Source organism: Pinus tabuliformis, chromosome 4_2, assembly GCF_031772625.1.
Source record: "Pinus tabuliformis cultivar Carrire ecotype Pingquan chromosome 4_2, CPIR1, whole genome shotgun sequence".
Classification (NCBI taxonomy): Eukaryota; Viridiplantae; Streptophyta; class Pinopsida; order Pinales; family Pinaceae; genus Pinus; species Pinus tabuliformis.
Window position 1 is genome coordinate 745,023,131 of NC_142304.1, and position 14,983 is coordinate 745,038,113.

The 14,983-nt window shown below is 38.8% G+C and overlaps 1 pseudogene; it reads right to left on the reverse strand.

Annotated features, from left to right (window-relative positions):
- Positions 1-912: 912 nt before the first annotated feature.
- LOC149171752 (SKP1-like protein 1A) lies at positions 913-1,706 on the reverse strand (annotated as a pseudogene).
- Between the last annotated feature and the right edge of the window lie 13,277 nt (positions 1,707-14,983).

Consider the following 14,983-nt stretch of genomic DNA (forward strand, 5'->3'; position numbering starts at 1 on the left):
ACTCTAAATTTACCGAATTCATTCGTGCAATAATAGTAATAGCATGGAAATTAAAAATATAAAAGCCATTCAGGGCACTTAAATTCAAAATAAAGTCAAAATATTAAAACCTGGGATCCAAACTGAGGCCATTTATTCCTGCGATAATACTGTAAATTTAGCGAATTCATTTGTGCAATAATAATAGCAAGGAAATTAAAAATATAAAAGATATTGAGGGCACGTAAGTTAAAAAAAAATCAAAATGTTAAAACCAGATAAGACATGTGAATTTTGTTTTAATAAAACAACATGTTCTACTTGGAAAAACAATTTTTAAGAAAAAAAAAATTTCCAAACCAAATTGCATTTTTGTCAGTCCCCACCTTCTAAATTACTATAGTAAAACATATACAAGCATGCCCCACAGTTGGACCCATCCATTCGCGCAATAATCCTCTAAACTGAGACAATTCATTCGTGCAATAATACTCTAAACTCAGCGCATTCATTCGTGCAATACAAGGAAATAAAAAAATGAAAAAGCCATCCAGTGTACATAGATTCAAAAGAATTCAAAATGTTAAAACCAGTGCACATAGATTCAAAAAATTCAAAACGTTAAAACCATGCAATTGGAGCCCATTTCAATACACAGTTGACAGAAAAATAGTTGCAATATTTATCAGAAATTCGACAAGCCCAATACTACTGAAGGAGTTGCTCCGAGATCTTTACAAAATTATTCAATTAGAACAAACCATTGGCCTTAAAGTTTCAAAGCTGGTCCAGTATTAGAAATTGATGAATCCAAACAAAAAAAGTATACCACTAATAGTTTCTAAACAAATTCTCGACTAATTCTCGACTACAATAAAACCAAACACCATGGCACATAAATATATATACTGTTTTTGCACCAATTCCCTAGAATCATTCTAAGGCCCACTAATTTTGACGCCTGACCTCCTCCTCCTCTTCAGGAGTAAAATCATTCTTTATGTTGAAAGTTTAACGTACTTCTTCTGGCGTTTTCCCTTTTATCATGTCGGCAACAGTCTGACATGTAAGATCTAGCAGATTTTTTATGTTTAGGTAATTAGCAGCCTGCAAAAACCCGAAAAGCTTAATAAGCCAAAATTTCCGTAAAATATACTAATGTATCTATAGCCTGGACAGGCATATACATGTGCTAATAATTACATGGAATGAAACTACACAGAGATTTCTAGCATTGAAGGATCTCAGAAATTAAAAAAACAATTAGTTGATGGAACATTGATTTACTGGAGAAGCCATTGGTAACTGTCCTCAGAGGTTGGGGTAATTCAGGTAGATTAGACCCCTCAAAACAACAAATAAGAAAAGCGTTAGTTTGGTTCAAAGAATACCAAACCATCAAATAAGGGTTTCTGACAGAATACCAGGATAAGGTCGAACAAAGTGGCCTGATCGACTTTAACGAATTCTTCATCCCAAGTCTTGATTTCGTCCTCCGAAATGGCCGATTTCTCATGTGCGGGGTTCTGAGCATCGACATGGTACTTGCAGTATTCGATGACCTTCGAGAGTATCTCACTAGAAACGTTTGGCAGCGGAATAGGATTAGCGGTGCCAGTGTCCTCGATCATGTACTTGATGGTCTGAGATTCAAATGCCACAGCCTCAGTGACATCAAACAATTCGCCATCTAAGCTCTTCAAACTCACCTTGCTTTCCGAGGCCATGACTCCCCAACTAAAAAGTTGATCCGAATAAAAGATGATCTGAATAAAAAGAAAGGACTGAATTTCTGTACGTATAAGCGAAGAGAACTCGAGAAAGTATGAACGAACTTTTGCTCGATCAATATGAGATGAGCGATATGTTGTAAGGGCAATATGTCCATATATTTATATCCTGATTGATTACCCAAAAAACCATGCCATGGGCTCTTCGCTGCTTTTTTTAATTATTTTTTCTTAACTCTAGCTAACATAACCCAAACCTAGAGCTTTTAGGGTTTTCTTATTTTATCGTTTTTTACCCGCTCATTGTTTTCGATCCATGCTCCGCCTATTTTAGGGTATTAGTGGGCCAAATTGCGTCTGAAATTATTCCTTGCTAAAAATAGCTAGTACGTCCAGTTTAGCTGTTAACAAAACAAAAGAATTAACAAAAACAAAAAAATATCATAAAAATAAAATAAATAATAAAATATTATACTATTGAATGTCTATCACCAAAAAAATAAGAAATATGATTAACTAATATTATTTATTGAGCGGAGGGGATGTGTAAGTTTATTGGCCATTTTTTCCCTTTAAAAAAAAAAAAATTATATTGTAAACAGAAAAATAATATTGGCTACAATAAGAAAAATAAGTAAAAAAATGTGTTTTCAAAAAATATTTCAACAAGCGATTTAAATAAACTAATTGAAGATCTATGTTAACTAATGTATGTTCATAAAATTGTTAAAATAAAATACTTTTATGTTTTATATAAAAAGAATAATTAATGTGGGTTATCAATAAAATATTTTTATACGAATTAATATTGACATATACATAAAAATACATTTCTTTTTCTCGGTGAAAAACTAAATCTATTAAGAGGAAGTATGGTACAATATGAAGATAAATCCAAGAGAAGCAGGAAAACGGGAAGCCGAAAAGGATAAACTATCCACCTCGGCCCCCAAGAGAAACCAAGAAGAGAGCAGTGCTGAACAAGAAGTAACAAGAAGAACAAAGAAGCAGAAGCAGAACAAAGGATTCTACCCAACGTGGGTAGAATCAACTATTCGACATTTTTTCCCTTTCTTTTTTCCAACTTTGACCCAATCAAGCTGACTCTGCTGAGCTGGTAAGATTTGCAAATAGAGCTGGGCAGATGGAGAGGTCTCCTCTTAAAACTACATTATTAATAATAAAGAAACAATTTAATTTGAATGTACATGTTATGTAAATTATTTTAATGTCAATTATGTATATATTTACGTCGCAAGGCATTCCCCTTCAAAATCAACTCCCCCCTTATTGCGTCGTAATATTATATGTTAGACGACTGAGAAAAGTTGAACCATTCGATCACGAGAAAGTATTTATGAATTCGTTGAACACTAGTATTCAATTCGCATAGGTAAAGACGTCGTCTACGAACTCCTGAACTCTGGGAGTGAGCTCTTCGATAGTTGATTAATGCGATTGACTTCTGTCACAATTGATGTATATCACCTGGATTTGAAGCCATAGAACCTGTTATTAGAGGAAAATCGTGATATGAAGGGCACCATCTTCAACCTCAATGCGCTGCCAAAGCAGTTTAGACATGACTACCTTCTCTAGATGGCATGCGCCACACCAGCATACGTTTCGCCAGAGGTAATTACGAAGAAGGGATCTGACGAAGCCAAGGCCAACATCTGGTCTTGCATGGTCATATTGTTTGTGCTCCTCACGGGGTACCTGTCATTCTAAGATGCGAATATGATAGTAATGTATAAGAATATCTACAAGGGGATTTCAAATGCCCACCTCATTTTCCTCTGAAGTTTGATGTCTGGTTATATCATTGCGAGACCCTAACCCTATGATGGGGATCATTGTTCGACATCTCATGGAGGTTTCTTGGTTCTGCCAGAGCTTGAAGTGCTCATAGGCAACTGGAAGATGTTGGCTAAGCCTTCCCCACCCCCAAGCCAACCTACCTAAAAGCCTTTGACATAATTTCCGTCCCGTCGAGGTGCAATCTCTCGAGGTTGTTCAAAGATGATGTGGTAAAGGAGGATTTGAGGTTCACTTTGACTCAGCTGGCGTTGAGAAAAATATCGAAGTTGGAGGAGAGAGGTTGAGTGTATGAAATGGTCAGATTCAAGCATTTGGAAGAGAAACCTTAAAATTTAGAAGCAAGGGTTTGGGTAAATCCATGGATCTGATAACACGAGTGAGTGATTGGGTCCCAAAAAACCTGATGTTGGTGCTGTTGTAATGCTCTAAATGAGTGCCTTCGAAAAATGAAGATACTGAGAAATTTGTACCAGAAAATCAATGCAGAGAAGAGATTCCAACCATTCCCTCTGCATGGAAGAGACTTCCTGAGGAGATATTAGAGCTAGTCTTGGCTAGATTGCCACTAAAGAGAATCCTCAGATTGAGAACAGTGTGTCACAAGTGGAACATATTATCATTGAGAAAGAGGTTTAACATACTTCATTCTATTCTCTGAGCCCTAAGTTTCAAGAAATGTGTTCTTGTTTGATGTCCTTGATGGTTAATGCAAAGTGAGCTATTGATAATGGAAGTGAAAAGAAAGGCGAAACCCGTTCTTCTGTTTATGTGATTATGACATATGAAAGTAATGTAATGGGAAAGGGGAGCTCCAAATCCGACCATGAAGGTCACAAGGGAATTCCATGGACCGAGGAAGAACACAGGTAAAAATTTAAGCCATAGACACCTTTTCTCTCCAATAATTTTATTTTCAGCAACTATTCACTTGCCTTCAGTCCATTGGATAGTTTGTTCCCCTGTTTTTATCTAATATATCGATATATTAAATTACTCTGAAAACTCTATATTGATTTGGATTTGTGTTTCTTTGGGATTTTTAGAGATTCAAAGTTTATAGCTGTCTGAGATTCTGTATCATTAGTTTATTGATCTGACCTATAAATTTCCTCTAGGTTCTATTCTTGTGGGCCTGTTATTAGAAAAACATTATGTCGCAAGTTTTCTACCTTTATCTCTGTGAAAAGGAAGTACATATTTATATTCATTTGGATCTTTTGACGTTATTGTTTTCTTTTCTTCTTAAAACAATATTTTTGTTATGTTAAAACGAAACCCTTGTATTCACTTGTAGTTGGATCTCTTTCACATTTTTCCTGACTGCCATTCCATTTTTTGAATGAAAGTAAACAAATTGGATTGAAGCATTCAATTTTTGTGATGGTTTTCTTTATGGTGAATATTTCGAAACTTTTTAGAAGGATAATGCTTATGTTCCTCCTATATAGTTAATTTCTTGAGGACCTATCCTACAAACTTAATAAACAAATTTTAGGCCACCTAACTAAGGTTGTGACAACTGATAATTAAAATAAAAAATTGTTGCCAAAGTAAAAACTCTTAAAGTAGGTTTGAGGAACTCTAAGAGCCTGCATACATTAGTTGGAATTGATCAATTGAGTTCACGGTGGAGACACTCTAGATCTTCTCTTAATGATCCAGGTGGCTCCAGGGACACACACAGGACAAAGAGGGTTTATGAACACTCAAAAATAAAAATGGTCAGGATGATTTCAAACTAGGACCTAAGCATATATCTCATCATCCTAATCATGGTAGTGTGAACGGTTCATCAATCCAAGCTTGTATGAGGGAGAATGAACTAGTCAAAGTTCTGGTCAAAGTTGGGTTGTGGGCCAGGTTTAAGTGTCCTACAATTTGACTGACCCCGAGGCATGAAACTTAGCTCCCCAAGTGGGCTAAAATTTTGCCTCTTTAATTTGTCTAATAACACTTATGTTAGACAAATTTGAACAAATTTCCCTATTACTAAATAAAATTATATATATATATATATATATATATATATATATACGAGGTGGTGGGCCACCACCCATGCCACCCCCAAAATGTATTATATAACAAAATTGTATTAAAGGGCCGATGGGCCATGACCCCCTCAAGCCCAACCGCAACCATAAACCACAAAATCTATGTTTAAATATGGGCCGACGACCATGACCCCGCCGGACCCTCCATCGACCACCATACAATGTTCATATTAATGGGGTGCGTGGGCTACCTCAGTGGACCCCATCCACATCCCTATCCGCAAATGTACGCACAGTTAATGGCCTACCAACATGACATGTCAAATAAAACAATGCGACTCCCCTTTAATGCACACCATGCCGCCTTTAATACCATTTGGAACCGATGGCAAGAAATTTGGCGCAGGCCACCAAAGCAGTGGACCCATCACCCAATAATAAAATCTAAAAAAAAAATATTTTGCATGTTAATTTGGGAGGGGCGGGATTTGATCCCACGACTTCTCCTCAACCATTTTCTAAACTCTGCCATTGCGCCCACCAACCCCACATGGGTTAATCCGCCCAGGACTTACATATAAACTCATTTTGTCAATGAGCCTAGGAGGGGATGGAGGAACCAGGAGCGGTCAGAGATTTTAAGACAGAGGAGGCATGACATTCTTTGATGCCCAAAGATTCTCTGGGGAAGTAAAAAAAAAAATTGTCAGAACATAGTCAAGTTTACAGTTGTTTTCCACGGTTTTCTGCAGTAATCGCAATGGCGAGGTCAGATTCGCCTTTTGAGTTGTGTATTTCCAGTCCACCCATGGAGAAAAATCTTTGAGGAATCTAAAGGGAATCTAAAAGATTCCTTGAGCCCAGATTCTCAATTTCCCAAAATTCAGAAATTTGACAATTGATTTTGCACTATTCGATGCCACAAATCTGATGGTGCATTCATATTTTTCACTTTCTCATTATATTCTTCTACCACCTTTCTAATTGGAATGCAGGTGTCAGCATTCATGTGTGAGAAACAATTTCCATGCGATTGATGTCATTCGATCGATGGCACGAACAGCTTCAGAAGTTTGACATCCGCTTCGTTAGATGGCCCTTTGTTGTGAGGTATATGCAATGTGTTCATGTACTTCTTTTGACATGCATTGTGCTGCACAGATCCCTATTTGATGTTGATGAGGGATCTTGTTTATTACTTGTTTTCATGATTCCTGCTTGATTTGACGGGGAATCGTCTATGTGATGTACTTGTTGTCATGATTCGTCATGTTATGTTTTGAGATCCCTTTGTTGTATGTTTATGGGATACTCATATTGTCGTCATGTATGTTTGCATTGAGATCCCTTTTCTGCCATGTTAGTGGTATGCTCATCATGCATGAGTTTGTGTCATATTGATAGGAGTCTTTTGACTGAGAGTTCCTATAGTGGAACATCTCTTGGTAACACTCCTGCGTGAGGGAATTTTGCTTGTATGATAGCGACACCATATCTATGTACATCATCACTATTGATAACACATAATGCAGCATCCTACACCATCTTGACACTGGGACCCGAAGACGTAGTCCCTCCTAGACGAACTTTGTTATCAACAACTTATGTTTTTATGTTGCTGATGATTGACATGTTCCTCTTCTTTAAAACATGCACATGTATTCATTTATGTTCTTTTAAAAATGAAATCTAACATATCACAAAAGTAAAAGGTATTGGGAGGGTCCTTTGTCACACCCAGACCTGGATCAAGCGGTATCAGAGCGGTCTTTGCATGGATGCCAATTGCACCATGAACAATGGAATGTGCAGCAACAAAGGATGAAAAGGTGATGTATGAGACCATGCTCAAAATTTCCAAAAGAGTGGAAATAATGTATGAAACTCTACAGAAAGAGGCAAAAGAAAAAGAGCGATTGCAGCTTCAGTTGCAAGCCACGGAAGAGGCCCTAGAAGAACTGAAGCACAACAAGCAGAATCTTCAAATAGAGAACGCTAAATTGAAGATGCATCTACATGAAGAGAAAGAGGAGAAACACAATTTGCTATGACAGTTGCAAACAAAGGAAGAGGCCTTAGAAAAACTGCAGTGTGACCCATGTGAGGTAAAAAGTAGTTCTTTGAATTCATCTATTTGTCCTGATGATGATTTCACTCTTTTTGAAAATCATACCACGGGAATTAGCTCCAAACCATTGAAGAGAATGGGGTATCAAGGAAAAGGCTTTGGTGTTAATGTGCAAGGCATTGTCAACCCCACCAAAGTGGAGGAATTACCCTGTCTAACAGGACTTGAGTATGTTATAAAGGAAGTTGGGGAATGCGCTGAGACAGCTAGTGAACCACCAACAACAGATGATGAGAAGCCCTCATCAGTTCTTTCAAAATCGACAGAGAAGGTAAAAGATATTGATTTCCTTTTGGTTTCGTCTTCACATATTATTATTTATGTTGGTGATTTGCAGATCCCAATTACATGGACAAACATGAGGCTTCGTATCGTTTCGAGGAATAAGGAGGAAACAGAACTTCGTATTAATAACGAATGCATAACTCAACCATTGTAGGTTATGTAGAGACCTCAATTTGCAGGCTTGAGATACATGGAGGGAGAATGCTCAAATGTTTCAGATTCTCTCGAGACATCGTTGAAATCATCGAGGAAAGAGAATGATGGGAACGCATCCCCATCATCCCATGGTAGTTTCCATTGCAGGGAAAGAGCTGAGGCAAGATCTCATCGCCATACTTACACCAGAGATAACAAGGAAAGGTATAGCCACTCTTGACATTCGAATGTTCATTTCGATTATAATCATGTTTTTAAAGATGAATGTAAAACATGGCATTGAAAAACATGTACCTTTTGTGGATTACATAGACATACATTTTCTGAGTATTGCAAAAGAATGGCAACACACAAAATGATGAAGCATGAACGACCCTCTCAACAATAGGTAAATAAACATGTTAAGTAGATATGGAGGAAGAAATCTATTGCAGTCATTGTGACAGAAGTGGCCATCAAAGAGCCACTTATTGGAGGCTCCATCCAGAGCAGCACCCTAAAGACAAAGTGTATGTGCATGAACCAAATGAAACAGTTGTTCGACGAATGAATGCACCACAATGATGTGACCCATTCACCTTGATAAGTGAAAAGTGGTTTCTAGATATGTTAGCATTTCATGGTCATGCTTTTTTAAATCATTTGTTGCATTTTAAAATGTAAAAGTGATGATGTGTTTTCATCACTCGCTCAACAACAATGATGTTTGGTCTTATTTTGAATAGCATGATAAACTGTGAAAGTGATGTTTTGCTTCCATCATTTGTCAAAGAAAAACAATAGTGTTTAGCCTTATGTTTGTAAATCATGTGTTGCAGTGATGATGTGTTTTCCATCACTTGTTGGAGCAACAATGATATGTTGGCCTTGTTCTCGTAGCTGGGGTTTTGCGTCCATCTTAATGTGAACTTGACCACTGAGTATGTGTTATAAACTCGTGGCAAGTGTGGGACGCTTGGGTCATTATTTGGTCAGTTAAGACAAGCATGTAATTTGCAAAAACAATGTGGTACAAGTTGCAGGTGTCAGCTCATTGCTTAAGGCTCCGAGGAACAAAGGTGAAGGAGATGGAAGCGAGACCTTTCAGGATTCTTGTGATGTAAACAAGGTATAGAGAAGTTGGAGATTATTTTTTATGCTTTTGGAGCACCAAAACCTCCTTAGTCAGGAGGATTGATCTAGGTGGCTCTAGGGACACACACGGGAAAAAGACGGCTGATGAATGCTCGAAAATCAAAATGGTCAGAATGATTTCAAAACAGAACCAAAGCGTATATCTCGTTGTCCTGATTGCGGCAGTGTGAATGATTCATCAATCCGAGCTCGTATGAGGGAGAACGAGCTAGTCAACATTCTGGTCAAAGTTGGGTTGTGGGATAGGTTTAAGTGTCCTACAATATGACTGACCCCGAGGCATGAAAATTAGCTCCTAAAGCGGGCAATATTGGTGGCTCTTTAATTTGTCTAATAACCTTTTTTGTGAGAAAAATTTAAATAAACTGCCCTATTGTTAAATAAAAAAGATATATATTCATACGAGGTGGCGGGCCACCACCCCGGCCACCCCCAAGCCGATGGGCCTTGACCCTCGCCGGCTCAACCGCTACCATATACCACAAAAACTATGTTTAAATATTGGCCGATAACCATGACGCTACCAGAACCTCCAACGACTACCATAGAATGTTCGTATTAATGGGGTGGGCGGGCCACCTCTTGTGGAGCTGGCCCACACCACTATTCGCAAATGTATGCACAGTTAATGGTAGGCCAGTGGGTACTGAGCCAATGCCAGCCATGTGGGCTGGCCCACCACCATGCGGTGGGCCCATGGCATGTCAAATCAAATAACGCACCTCCCTTTAATGCACACCACTCCACGTTTAATTGTTGGAAATAATACTGAGAGGGGAGGGGGTGAATCAGTATTATCACATTAATAAAACTTTTTCATTTCCATAATCAGATTCATATATGCTACTTCCACAACTTCTTATGATTAAGTTAATTGATCTTTAATGAGTGCATTAGAACATTATCAACCATATTATCAGTTAACAGATGCAGTAACATAGAGTAGATCATCACACATAAGGCACACACATGAACACCATGATATAAGGTGGAAACCCAATGCCGGAGAAAACCACCTGCTACAAGTCATCTCAATCTTCTCCTTAATAAGAAAATCCTTTTAAAATATTTTGTACTGGTACAGTCTTATACCAGTACGGGAGCTACAACCCCCTTTGCTCTTGTACTAGCCGATCCATTTACTAGTATGCAGGCTACTACCTGCTACAATGCTCCAAAGATTTCCTTTGGCTCTTGTACTAGCTTGGATACTAGTACCTAGGTGCTAACCTACAATCTTCTCTCCTCCAGGTACCATGTTTCATCAATTTTTAGACAGGATACACTGAAGCACAACACATAATCTGAAAGGCCACATTTCATCCAATTTTCATACTGGGCCCAACAACATTGAAGCTCATAATCAAAAAACCTTCTGAATTACCCAAGCACTAGATTAATACATATACAAGTGTGTCATCAATCAGATCTAGTCCATCAGATCACATAAAATGAGTCAATAAGAACCTGATCCATTCATCCATCAATGTATAAACATTTAATCAATCACTGCTCTTATCAGAACTTAAAACCAGAAACCAGACATCACTTCAAAACCCATATCACAACAATAAACAGGGGTAGCTAAATAGATTTCATAAGAAGTATGCAGCTTCACCCATATAACACCTGCGTAGAAGTACGCACTGTTTCAACTGCGTTCCTGCATACCCACGCACTGTGCCTCACAGACTTCCTGCGTACCTGCGCTCTGTGTCCAATGAACTGCCTGCGCTCCTCCGCATCTGCAGAGCTTCTGGTCCTGCGTATCTACGCACCAGCAGCACTTCTGCGCCTGCGTATCTTCGCACTTTTCTTTCAATGTACTTGCGTGCCTACGAGTATAGATGATTTCAAGACTTCAAGAATAACCCAGACTGTCATATCTACAGATCTGAACATGCACCGAGGAGATATCAACCCATTAGTAGATCCGACTTGTAATTCTCATGTTTCTCCTTGATATTGATTCAACTCTCTCTCACAAACCGATTACAAGAATTTCAGATCTAGCTTCTCTTAAGATCTTCTAATTTCACATGTATCTAGCCAAATGATCTCCTTTGCTTTATATAGGCAAGCCCTTCCTAAAATCATGGATCAATAGGGGCTCAATAATAATAATACCACGGGCCAAAACCATAGAATCAAGAACGGCGGGCTAAATACCACGGGCCAAACATAAGAAACCCCACATGAGCGCGCTTCTCTACCTTGAAGTGACTGAACTGGGGGTACGCACCTCATGAACGGGTGACCTGCATGTATGTACGCAGTTTATCTAAGACATGCCTACGTGTACACATCTTTTGCATGGTGTACCGACGTACCCCTTATTTTCTTCAATATTTGAGAGCTGATCATCAATCTCTGCTATTGACCTGTTGTACAGTGATCTATCACCTGTATGGGTTTCCATCAAGGACAATACTTTAGCCATAATGCCAACAATCTCCCCCTTTGGACTTGATGGCAAAGCTTACTTGTGAACTGTCATCTGATCCCTTTGAACTGTCCTACATCCATCTCTTTTGTGGATTCATCTGAATGTATACAAGTGAGATGATCTTCTATGAGAGGGTTGCCATCAAGTACAACACATGAATCATATTGCCAACAATCTCCCCCTTTGGACTTGATGGCAACAACACCAAATCACTCTCCCGCTTTGACATCAAGGGCAAAGGGTTCTGCTCCCCCTAAGAACATGCTCCCCTTGACTATAAACCAGATCTGCTGAAGTCTCTGATTGAGCTCCCCCTTTGTATATGCCATGGTGCACCAATCTGATCATGCTCTTTCTGAGAAAAAGCTGAAATGTCTGTTCTTGCTATATAGTGATGTTCATGCTCAAGCTCCCCCTAACAGTAAGCAAGGTCTGCAAAAAGATGTTCTACAAGAAGAACATGACTCTATACATCATAAATGACCTTCCTACCACCAAAAGACTCAATACATATATCCATCACCCAACCAAGTGAGGATCATCCACCCAACCAAGTGGGGATACATCAAAAATATTACATCTTCATCCCAGGCATAGTGGGGCAACCAACATAGGTCGTTACATGACCTGAAGTGATGACTACAATAGATAGAGACATAATATTACATCATGAGTCGTGATATGACATTCATAACAGAGACCAATCACCTAAGATAAACATCAGCAGCAACACTGTATGATCTGCTCCATAGTATCTGTCAACAACAACTAGATCAGTAACTTGCATTAGTGCATGAATCATCAAGGTATGTTCGCATCAACAGAATTTCACATTCTATGTGAGAAATGCCATAGCCATCATGATCATCATTGGGGAATATCTGCATCAATCAACATATGTACGAAACAACCTATCATCATATAGGTAAGAGCTCATCATCATCATGTCTTCAACAATGCAACTTTGAATAATCATCCCATGTAAGCACCATTAGAGAATCAACCACAAATCTGATCCAAGAACCATGTGAACAACTCATAGCAAGATGAATCATTTATCTATGTAAGCATCATTACCAAGGACTATTACCCATAATGCCAACAATGCATTAAAAACATATGCTCCCCCTAAACTGGTGCCATCTGTAAGATCTTATCAACAAGAAAAGTCAGCCAATAAATGTCTTAAGACAGATACGCAGTTTCTCATTATACGACCTGCGTGGCTCCGCACTTCGTCTTTCGCTCCTCTGCGTATTCCCGCACCTGACCTTCTGTGTTTCTGCATATTTACGTAGACAACCTTCTACTACAGTGCATACCCACGCACCTGTGCCATCAGTTGCGCTACGTACCTCATGCATCCTTTGCTTCTATCGCGCCGCGTACTTCTATGTACCCCCGCAGGTTATCCTTCTATCGTGCCGCGTACCTTCTATCTTGCTAGGCACCTCTTCTTCTGTCCTGCCGCGTCCGTCCACATGTGCTCTTTTGTTACGCCGCGTACTTATACTGTACCTTCACAGCTCAACCTCCTATGTCTCCGCGTACCTATGCACCAGGACCATTGCTGCGTTGCGTACCCTCGCACTTTCACTGTGTATCACCTGCGTACCTCTGATTAGAACCCAATTAAATAGTCCTCCTTTGTGCTACTGACAGTCAGATTCCCAGATCTGATCTTGTGCTCGAGAGATCACACTTCACAGATTCACTTCCAACTTCACTTTCCCTACTGCCTTTCTTCAAACAATCATATACGCGATTGTGCAGTATCCAACTCGCGTATATACGCGACTTCCCTTTATGGAGTTTGCATATGAGATTCAGGGCACTGAAGTTTTGTACTTTCAGCTCCCTCTGATTCTGGTATGTCTGTATGTTGTGCTGTGCTGCCTTTTTCTGACTGTACTTTCTTTTTCCTCCATATCTTCAAGCGTGATGATGTTTTCTCCTTCTTGTGTGATGTCTGTGCTTTGTTCCTTCATTCCTTTGCTATATGTCCAAGATTGTTACATGCATAACATCTTACATGTTTCATATTCCTTTTGTAGCAATCAGCAGCTTTGTGACCATACATATTGCAAGCAAAGCAATATCCATTAAAGTACCTTGACTGAGAAGATCTGTTTGTTTGATGATCTTGAACCCTTCTTCTTCTACATCTGGTTGCAACATGTCTAAGGTTATGACATACATAACATTCAACATTATTCATAGGAGGAGTAAAGGATTTTCTTTGAGGAATCTCTTTCCTTGGTTGATGATGAGATTGATCTTTCATTTCTTCGTTGATCACTTTAGATTTCTCTTTAGAGTTCCTTGCCTCACCTTGTGAACTAGATTCACCTTCAACAGATTCATGGAAACCAAGACCAGTCTTTATAGCAGGAGACCTTTGACTACTAAGAATATCATCCAAGACTTTAGAACTGTCTTGAAATCGTAAAAGCTTATCCTTTTGTTCTAATTTACCTTTCAAGATATTTACCTCAACTTGAAGCTATTCTTCCCTTTCAAGAGATTGCTTTTTCAAATCTTCTTCAGCTTTCCCTCCTTCCTCCATTTGTTCCCTTAGTTTGAGAATCTCTTTTTCTTGTTCTTCATTCAGATCCTGCTGCATTTGACGAATTCTGAATGCACATTCCAGCTGAGATTTTATGTTGATGACTTCGTTGTCTTGTTTTTCAATTGCTTGATGTAGATCTTCATTCTGCTTCTTTGATTCTTCAAGATCTCCCTTTAGTGAGAGGATTGTACCTTCAAGATTTTCATAGTAGCTGGATCTATCTTTGAGTTTCTTGATGGTTGTGCTTCTTTCGTTGATTTTTTTTCTTAATGATGTCACTTCATGCTGCAATTTTTGACATTGGTCTTCCTTGTCCTTGAGTAGTTTTCTTACCTTGTTTCCTTCTTCTAGTTGGGCCTTTAGTTCGGTAGCTTCTTCTTTGAAGTCACATTCCCTTTTGTTCAATAGATCTTGTTGATCTCTAATTTTGTCTGTCAGCCTTTTAAATTCTGCCTCTATTTGATATCTTTCTTGTTCACCCATAAGAGCAAATTCAGTAGTTTCGTTATCACTTTCATCTCTTCCAAAAGGAAAGATAGATGGAACGTCAGAGGATAATATATTCATACCTGATAATGATTCTGAATCTGATTCTGAATCTGAAGAGATTCTTATACCTAATCCCCAATCGATTCTCCCATTGTCATAGTTCTTCTGAGATGACTTCTTCTTCTTAGGTGCTTTCTTCTTAAGCTTCTTTCCCATTGTTCCACAGATCTCCTTCAAGCGATCAAGCTTGTACCA